Raw genomic sequence first — 10896 nt, 5'->3', positions numbered from 1 at the left:
CGTGCACTTACAGAGATATAGTTATTATTACGTCTTTTCTCCGAGTACTGAATACACCCTTGTCAGAAAGCATTAGCAGTCTCTACCTTCCGATGAAAAGGGCTTTTAAATGATTTGTGTTTATATAGCCTGGAGCCTAAACTTTGTGCACCACATTGGTGGATGCAACGCTGAAACACTCGTGCTCTGCATTAAAAGCCTCAGTTTTGTGTGCAACTGGGTTTTTTTTCTCCCTTTTATTATGGAATCAGTACAAAGAAAAACGTTGTTTATAATACAAGAAAAGTGCAATGACATTTCAGGGAAAGTTCTGAAAAAAACAAGTTAGAGCATCCACTAATGTGCAACCACATGCCAAAAATACAAATGTGGATGACCTTTGTGTTATTTTGATGTTCAGGTGCATTGGGTACTGTTGATCTGATCTCATCAGTAATCAGTCATGCTGAATACAATCAATACATCTGGAAATGTATGAAGAAAATTGAAGAATATTTGTTTCTTATTTATATTAACCGCTTCCACCTTTCTCCCCCCGCTCCTTCCCTCCCCTCCCTCCAGCCAGCAAAATTTTGTTCTAACTTAGTACGATAATACATTTAACTTGATTTCATCATTTTACTCAGCACAGATATATTTTGCATAGTACAATGTCTTACATTCCCCCTGGTTTTTGTTCTCAACGTCTTTGTAAGTTATTACGTATTGTATGTTTTACATGTTAACAAAGAAATGAGATGGGGAGGTGCTTTATAGCAGTGAGATAATAGGAATGGTCAGGTGATCACTCACATTTGAGATGGCGTCAAAACCTTAGACATGTAATGCACATTAATGCCTCAACTATGTACTTTTTTGTGGGTTGTCGTGACATGTAACATAAACTAATGAGATGAAAGCCAGATTACATTTAGTCAGAAGTAATAACGTGAAGGCTTGTAATTTAAATATCGCAGCTACTGAAAGTTGCGAATGTGCAACTTTTTATGATAGTTGTCCAGATCAGTAACACCCATGTTAGTGGGAATTAAATGTACTGTGTGGCATTTTCTTTCATACCCTTGTCAATGTGATTTTGGGCTCCACATATTTGCCTATTCACAGCAACGTTAGAAACTATTTTCAATAAAATGACATTGGATTTAGGCAGAAACTGTAATGGGGAAAGCATAAAGTTATATCAAATTCGTAATAATTATCCATGAAAACGTATTTCGAGAAGAAGTGGGTGATTGAATAACTGAATGACTCCAGTAAATATAAAAAAAACAAATCTCACACACACCAAGTTTGCTGAAACTAAATGCAATGAAAATGTATAATGTATCTAAAATATGATCACGATCAAGATAATAAGCAAAGAGGTGAAAACAAGGGCATTGAGCATATTTGGAGAGCTGAACGAGTCATGAAACGCAGCATACCGATGTGCCCAAAGAGTCTCCAATGGCTTAAAGCTTTCGTGACTGCAGGAATTCATTTTCTTGGGTCTTTCGGTAAAGTTACGTAGATAGGTTCAAAGAAAAACAACAGAAAACTACGACGTCCTGAAGACGACCGCTTGCGTTGCGATCGAAACGTCGTAGTTTTCTGTTATTTATTATAATTTTCTTTGAACCTATCTACGTGACTTTACCGAAAGACCCAAGAATATAGTTTCCAATGGGTTTATATTTCCAGCTATGACATACTGATCAGAAGCACAGAGGCTGACAAAGTAAAAGGGAACAAATGGCAGAAAAGTGTGCAGAAATGCGTGCTCTGAATTACATTGAGAGACAGAAGGATAAACACATGGGTCACTTCAGAACCTCCTGCATTTGGGCAGGAGACATCGCTAGAGGGGTTGATGACCGATGGACGAGACTGGCGAAGGAATGACGGCCAACGGAGGAAAATGTGTCCTTGAGGATGACCACCATGGAGATGGATCCACACGATCAGTTATCATGCAGGAATGCAATAGATTGTAGCATCACATCATCAAAAGTTGGCATGGGGAAGCCACATCATTTGAAAGGAAGTAGATAATGATGATAATCGGTGTTTTTTATATCATTACTAGTGGTACGTACCTGGCGTTGCTCGGTCGAAAAAGGCAGACACACACATGGACTTACACACAGACATTGACCCACACATATAGAAACATATCGACTTAGACGCACACACACACATATATGGTTAAACCCAGGATGGATCGTTAGCAGGCCAGCCTAAATGTTTCTAACCGGCGAAGATGTTCCATTAGGGGGATGCACGTTTCGCAAGCGTATATAAGGGAGGGAATTACCGTGGCCGAGAAGACCTGAAGCTTGGTGCGGAGCGACAGACCAGGTAGCTTCCACACAGCGTAACGCAGCCGATGAAAAGATAATGGCGCTCGACTGATTTGAAGTGAGACCTCTGCGGTTAAACCGGAGCCGGTCATGAGCACACTGGGCAGGTATGGGAATCTCGGCAATCTCTCCACAACTGGCGCATCACGAATTGTGAGCTGTGGGGGTGGATTGTTCGATGGTACAAAATACCCAGGCAGGTGCTTAGTTTTGGTGGGGCTGATGGTAAGGCCCCACCTCTTAGTGGCAAGCTCCAGGTTGAGCAGCAGTGAGCAGCAATCACCAGAGCATCGGCATACATAACATGGTTGAGCAATAGGGAGGCATCCGTTGACCGCACCCGGGCATCGATCAGCCTCCCATTGTATCTGCACCATATGGTAATTTATCGGGTACAGCCATTGAAGGCTTCACGAACTACGTGGTCAAAAGATATGTTAAAAAATCCCTGTCACACCCCAAGGTGTAGAGGGAATGGCTCTGACTGACGGCCACGTAGTTTGACGCGGGGCCGCTCACCATCATGAAGGTCCTTAAGAATCGTGAGCAAAGTTTGAGGGACTCCGAAAGCATAAAAAACAACCCAGAGGCCAGGCCTACTGATAGTATCATAGGCCTTGAGCAGGTCAATAAAGCACATACATTCACTCACACACACACATGGACCTACAGACACGCAAAGAAATGGACTTACACTGACTGACATGGAGCCATGCACACAAAGCGACTAACACAGACGCCCATGGACTGACACACACAGACATATCGACTGACACACACAAACACGTGGACTTACACACACACACACACATATGGACGGACACACGCATAAACATGCACTTTAGATACACACACATGGACTTACCCTACATTCATAGACTGACACACACATTGCCCTACACACACATAGACATATGTACTGTGACACACAGACATCTACTTTAGATACACACATGTAGATTAACACACACACATCGACTAACACACATAGACACACAAACGCACATTGACTTACACACTCAGATGGAGCCATACACACACATCGACTCACACACACACGCATTCTCTTAGACACACACACATCGAGTGAAACACACACGTATGGACTTACACACACATGTGAACTAACACACACACAGCGACTGATACGCACACAAATGGACTGACAACACACACACAAACACTTGTATGTACACACACACACGGGCGTTGTCGGTTTGAAAAAGACAGACACACACATGGACTCACACACAGACATGGACCCACACACATAGAAACTCATCGACTTACACGCACACAAAGACATATGGACTCACACACACAGACATCGACTTTAGGGACACACATGTAGTTTCTGCACACAAACATTATCATTGTAATATTTGTAAACTTATTTGTTTAATAATAGTAAACAATGATTCATATTCTCAGGTTTTTTCGGTAAAGTCACGTAGGTAAAAACATTAAAATTAATGAAAGTAAAATAAAACAAAACAAAATAAAATTCACGACGTTTCGGAGGCAACACAAGTCTCCGTCATCAGGTGGGACCGTCACAGCCGAATTAGCTGCATCAAGTGAAGCAATGATTCAAGATGTAATCCCTTATAAGCAAGTTGAAGGGAGGTGGAGAGGGGGGGGAGCTTATCAGGCTGTGGTAGCCAATGAATGGAAACGTATCGGGAGGGAGGAGGAGCGGTGATCAAAGACTGCACGCAGTGCTCAACACAATGAATGGAGACGTGTCGGGACGGAGGGCGAGCGGCGATCAAAGACTGCACGCAGTGCTCAACACAATGAATGGAGACGCGCCGGGACGGAGGGCGAGCGGTGATCAAAGACATCACGTAGTGCTCAACACAATGAATGGAAACGTGGCGAGCGGTGATCAAAGAACAATGAAGAGATCACTGTTAAACACTGTGGATGTTAACACTCGGTGAAGTAAATTAAAATAGTGCCTGTCAGATAAGATGGTCCAAAAAGTGTAATTAAGTCTTTTTTGCGTGGTTAATAACATCTTTCCAGTGATTACTGAGTTTGTACCCATCATCACGGTTGAAATTATGTCTGTGTTTGTATATTTGTATGGCTTCGTGTACAAACCTTTGATGGTAGCCCGGAGGTTTGCAGAGAACCTTGGTCTCGGAAAAGACAATTTCATGAGAGCCCGCCGAGTTGTAGCAATGATCGGCAACGGCCGAAGAATCAGTTCTGCCGTGTTTCAGATCTGACTTGTGCTCGCGGACACGATCAGCAACATGACGTTTTGTTTCTCCAATGTAGCAATCACCACAAATGCAACTCAATTTGTAGACTCCAGGATACTGTAAGTCAGGAACGACATCCTTCACAGATGGAATCAGATCACGGATTTTATGCACTGTACTGAATCGGACTTGGATCTTATGTTTGTTTAGAATTTTGGAGATCTTTTTGGTCACGCCTGCTATGTATGGTAACGTGATAGTTTTGGTCAGAGTTTCATGTGGTTGTTTCTGTGTGGTGGGAGAGACAGCTTGGCGGATAGTGCGGTCAGAGTATCCGTTCATCCTGAGGGCCCGATGTACATGTCTTAATTCATCAGTCAGGTGGTGTTGGTCAGAAATGCCATGGGCTCTGTGGTATAGCGTTTTGATGAGAGAATTCTTTTGTACACGAAGCCATACAAATATACAAACACAGACATAATTTCAACCGTGATGATGGGTACAAACTCAGTAATCACTGGAAAGATGTTATTAACCACGCAAAAAAGACTTAATTACACTTTTTGGACCATCTTATCTGACAGGCACTATTTTAATTTACTTCACCGAGTGTTAACATCCACAGTGTTTAACAGTAATCTCTTCATTGTTCTTTGATCACCGCTCGCCACGTTTCCATTCATTGTGTTGAGCACTACGTGATGTCTTTGATCACCGCTCGCCCTCCGTCCCGGCGCGTCTCCATTCATTGTGTTGAGCACTGCGTGCAGTCTTTGATCGCCGCTCGCCCTCCGTCCCGACACGTCTCCATTCATTGTGTTGAGCACTGCGTGCAGTCTTTGATCACCGCTCCTCCTCCCTCCCGATACGTTTCCATTCATTGGCTACCACAGCCTGATAAGCTCCCCCCCCTCTCCACCTCCCTTCAACTTGCTTATAAGGGATTACATCTTGAATCATTGCTTCACTTGATGCAGCTAATTCGGCTGTGACGGTCCCACCTGATGACGGAGACTTGTGTTGCCTCCGAAACGTCGTGAATTTTATTTTGTTTTGTTTTATTTTACTTTCATTAATTTTAATGTTTTTACCTACGTGACTTTACCGAAAAAACCTGAGAATATGAATCATTGCAGTCACGAAAGCTTCAAATCTAGAAGTAAACAATGAACCTCAGTTCTTAGCGAAAGATGCAAGAAAATTGTACTTTACATTGGCGTGGTGACGCATCGTCCCGTGCAGAGCCCGCGGCCTCGCCTAGATTGGCAAGCCGGAGGTGAGACGTTGCCAGGCTGCGAGCTGGGCCGCTACCCCCCCCACCATCCCCCCGCCCGAGGCAGAATAATACCATGTAAGCGTTGTCATAATATTAAATTAATATGTAAGGGCTTTATAGCAGTAACTGCACGCATTGTGGTGGGGGTCGGAAGACGACATGACACTGTGAAGAGAAATCGGCAGCGTGATGTGGATATTTATTCCATGTTAAACACGTAAAATAAAATATCTCCCGTGAGCTGGAGCGAACGCGCTTCACTTGGTAGGGTCCCCCCCCCCCCCACGCAATTGTCGTGAGTTGGTACGGTCGATGTCGCGCAATAAGTAAATAATGAATAATAGAAACGGCACAAATGTGTTAATTAAACTGCTTTAAAGTTTACGGATGGGAAAACGGAATAGCCTATTCCCACCGCGGGGCTTAGGGCGTGCCGCCTGTCAAAAAAATGTCTACATGAAGCCCACCGTCCGAGAGCCAAATCCCCCGCAAGCGCGAGCGCGCGGAGACTTTTATATATAAGATTGCTTATAAAATAATTAGGCTACACCCATGACGAAACTCAAATCTGTTCCAGGGTTTGCCTTGTTCTAACCTTTGTCGAGAAGACACATTGGTCTATGGGTAAAGGTGCAGCCCTGCAACTGCTTGCTCACATCACTGCTGGCAAAAGGACCTCAACTACAGGGAGCTCAGGACAGCCCCTCTAAAGGGTATTTGGACTACTCTTACAATTTATTTGTCGAAATAATTGTATTTTGGTGCTGAAGTAGATTCCATATAAATTGCATTTACTAATATCTTCTTCTTTCTTTTTCTTTTCTTCTTATATATAAAAGTCTCCGCGCGCTCGCGCTTGCGGGGGATTTGGCTCTCGGACGGTGGGCTTCACGTAGAAATGTTTTTGACAGGCGGCACGCCCTAAGCCCCGCGGTGGGAATAGGCGATTCTGTTTTCCCATCCGTAAACTTTAAAGTAGTTGAATTAACACATTTGTGCCGTTTCTAATATTCATTATTTACTTATTGCACGACATCGACCATACCAACTCACGACAATTGCGTGGGGGGGGGGGGGACCCTACCAAGTGAAGCGCGTTCGCTCCAGCTCACAGCAGATATTTTATTTTACGCGTTTAACATGGAATAAATATCCACATCACGCTGCCGATCTCTCTTCACAGTGTCATGTCGTCTTCTCCCCCCCCCACCACAATGCGTGCAGTTACTGCTATAAAGCCCTTACATTTTAATTTAATATTATGACAACGCTTACATGCTATTATTCTGCCTCGGGCGGGGGGATGGTGGGGGGAGGGTAGCGGCCCAGCTCGCAGCCTGGCAACGTCTCACCTCCGGCTTGCCAATCTAGGCGAGGCCGCGGGCTCTGCACGGGACGATGCGTCACCACGCCAATGTAAAGTACAATTTTCTTGCATCTTTCGCTAAGAACTGAGGTTTATTGTTTACTATTATTAAACAAATAAGTTTACAAATATTACAATGATAATGTTTGTGTCCAGAAACTACATGTGTGTCCCTAAAGTCGTTGTCTGTGTGTGTGAGTCCATATGTCTTTGTGTGCGTGTAAGTCGATGGGTTTCTATGTGTGTGGGTCCATGTCTGTGTGTGAGTCCATGTGTGTGTCTGTCTTTTTCAAACCGACAACGCCCCATGTGTGTGTGTACGTACAAGTGTTTGTGTGTGTGTTGTCAGTCCATTTGTGTGCGTATCAGTCGCTGTGTGTGTGTTAGTTCACATGTGTGTGTAAGTCCATACGTGTGTGTTTCACTCGATGTGTGTGTGTCTAAGTGAATGCGTGTGTGTGTGAGTCGATGTGTGTGTATGGCTCCATCTGAGTGTGTAAGTCAATGTGCGTTTGTGTGTCTATGTGTGTTAGTCGATGTGTGTGTGTTAATCTACATGTGTGTATCTAAAGTAGATGTCTGTGTGTCACAGTACATATGTCTATGTGTGTGTAGGGCAATGTGTGTGTCAGTCTATGTATGTAGGGTAAGTCCATGTGTGTGTGTCTTAGTCGATATGTGTGTGTGTAAGTACATGTGTGTTTACGTCAATGTGCGTGTGAGTCCACGTATGTCTGTATGTGAGTCGATGTGTGTGTGAGTCGTTGTATGTGTGTCAGTCTATGTATGTGTGTGTAACTCCATGTGTGTGTATCTAAAGTGCATGTCTATGCGCGTGTCAGTCCATATGTGTGTGTGTAAGTCCACGTGTTTGTGTGTGTCAGTCGATATGTCTGTGTGTGTCAGTCCATGGGCGTCTGTGTTAGTCGCTTTGTGTGCATGGCTCCATGTCAGTCAGTGTAAGTCCATTTCTTTGCGTGTCTGTAGGTCCATGTGTGTGTGTGAGTGAATGTATGTGCTTTATTGACCTGCTCAAGGCCTATGATACTATCAGTAGGCCTGGCCTCTGGGTTGTTTTTTATGCTTTCGGAGTCCCTCAAACTTTTCTCACGATCCTTAAGGACCTTCATGATGGTGAGCGGCCCCGCGTCAAACTACGTGGCCGTCAGTCAGAGCCATTCCCTCTACACCAGGGGTCCTCAAACTTTTTAAACAGGGGGCCAGTTCACTGTCCCTCAGACCGTTGGAGGGCCGGACTATAGTTAAAAAAAACTATGAACAAATTCCTATGCACACTGCATATATCTTATTTTGAAGTTAAGAAACAAAACGGGAACAAATACAATATTTAAAATGAAGAACAAGTAAAGTTAAATCAACAAACTTGCCAGTATTTCAAAGGGAACTATGGGCCTGCTTTTGGCTAATAAGATGGTCAATGTCCGGTTCCATATTTGTCACTGCTAGTCGTAACAAGTGATGCAAGTGTGCATCCGTTAGTCTAGATCTGGTTGTAGATTTCAAATGTTTCATTCTGGAAAAAATCTGTTCACAGATATAAGTGCTGCCAAAGATGGTTGCCATTTTGAGTGCATGGTTCCTGAGATGAGGATATGTCTCAGAGGGGAGAGATGCATAGAAATTATGAAGGCTGCTTGACTTGAATGCGTCTTTCAGAGAGTCACAATTCTGCAGTTCAGCCAGTTCCATTTGGTAAATTGTATCCACATTTTCAATGTCAATAGAAAATGGGTTACGGAAAAGCTATATGTCCTGTTCATGGAGATGAAGCTCTTTAAATCTAAATTGGAACTCCTTTTGCAATTTTTCCAGTGAATCCACACATGTTTTGTTTGGGAATGCAACCAATGGTTTTTCCGCTAACAGATTTTGAGTTGTGGGGAGATGGCAGAAGTTTTCCTCCTTCACTTGTTTGATGAGGAGGCCTAATTTTACTTCAAATGCTTTGACATGTGATTGCATATCACAGATGAGCTTCCCCTTTCCTTGAAGTTGCACATTGAAACTGTTGAGTAGCTCTGTTACATCTGTCAGAAAGGCAAGGTGCCATTTCCATTCTGCATCATTGAGCTCTGGTACTTCTTTGTTTTTTGAAAGCATAAAAGCTGTAATCTGTGGAAGTAAGTCATAGAAACGTTTCAAAACTCTCCCTCGACTCAGCCAACGGACTTCTGTGTGGTACAGAACATCTTCATAGTCAACATTTAGCTCAGACAGAAATTCCTGAAATTGTGGTTGAGTGCATGAGCTCTAATGAAGTTAACAGAGTCCCACTTCAGTGATTTACTACACAGCGCTTATTGGTGGATGAGGCAGTGTATGGCTATTGGATGAGAATGGTTATGTTTGTCCATCTCTTGGTTAATGCGATCAATTACTCCTTTCTTAGACCCCACCATGCTAGGAGCACCATCAGTTGTCACACTGGCTAGTTTAGCCCAGTTCAGCTCCAAACCATTTACAGTTTGGCAAACCTTTTCATAGATATCCTCTCCTGTAGTTGTTTCTTTGATGCTTTGCAGTGCAGCAAGCTCTTCTGTGACTTCGAAATAGTCATTCGTCCCACGAATAAAAATTAGAAGTTGTGTAGAATCACGAACATCATTGCTTTCGTCGAGTGCCAAGGAAAAATAGGAAAGTTTTATTGTGGAGTTTTGCAAATGCTGATGCAAATTGTCTCCCATTTCTTCAATCCTCCGTGTAATTGTAGGTCCTGAAAGACTCACTGTACTAAATAAATCGGCCTTCTCTGGACACATCTCTTTGGCAACAGAAAGAAGGCATTCTTTAACAAATTCTCCCTCCATGAATGGTCTGCCAGTGCACGCTATTAGCTTGGCAACTTGAAAACCTGCTCGCAGTGATGAAATATTTAGCTGCTTCTGCTTCACAAAAGTATTTTGCTGAGTTGTTAATGTATTTTTCAGTTTTAATATTTTATCTTTTCTCACTTCTCCGACCAAACAATCATATTTATCTTTATGTTGAGTTTCATAGTGTCGACGTAAATTGTATTCTTTGAACACAGACACTATATTCTGGCATATCAGACGCACAGCTCTTTCCTTGTACTGCATGAAAAAGTAATCATAAGTCCACTGTTCTTTGAATATCCTACACTTCGAGTCAATTTTTCTCTTTCTTGACATCATTGTTTTCTAGGGAGTCAAAATTGCTATTAGTAAAATTCCAATATATATACAGCGCTACAAAAACAATATACCAGCAATAACTTTGCCCACACAGAGACATACAGACTGCACTGCCCATCAATGCAGTCTGATTGGGGGAACTCCGCTTTTACCCCAGGCTCACACTGGTGCGGGTGCCATTAAAAAGTTAATTACACCTGCAGTTTTGTTCACAGATCGCAGTGCGATCTGCGAACTCGCATAGGAATCTGATCGCATGGGGGAGAAGACCCATGCGATCCGATTCCACTGCAGGAAAAAAGAAGGCACATGTGCCTTTTTTCTTCCGAATCTAATGCAAGTTCAGCCATACAAGCATATGGCTGAACTCGCACTGCTCAGAGATCGCAACAGTATGAACCGGGGCTTACACAACATACAACATATAACCTCATACAACTGAATAGCAATCAGAATATAAATGCACTTACTGTCATTTAAATTGGGGTTCCTACTCCTCGGCTGTCTGTCACTGACCAGCACGGGAAAACAG

The sequence above is a fragment of the Lampetra planeri genome, chromosome 1 (genome assembly GCF_965212315.1).
Source record: "Lampetra planeri chromosome 1, kcLamPlan1.2.h2, whole genome shotgun sequence".
Taxonomy (NCBI): Eukaryota; Metazoa; Chordata; class Hyperoartia; order Petromyzontiformes; family Petromyzontidae; genus Lampetra; species Lampetra planeri.
This window is presented reverse-complemented; position numbering follows the sequence as displayed.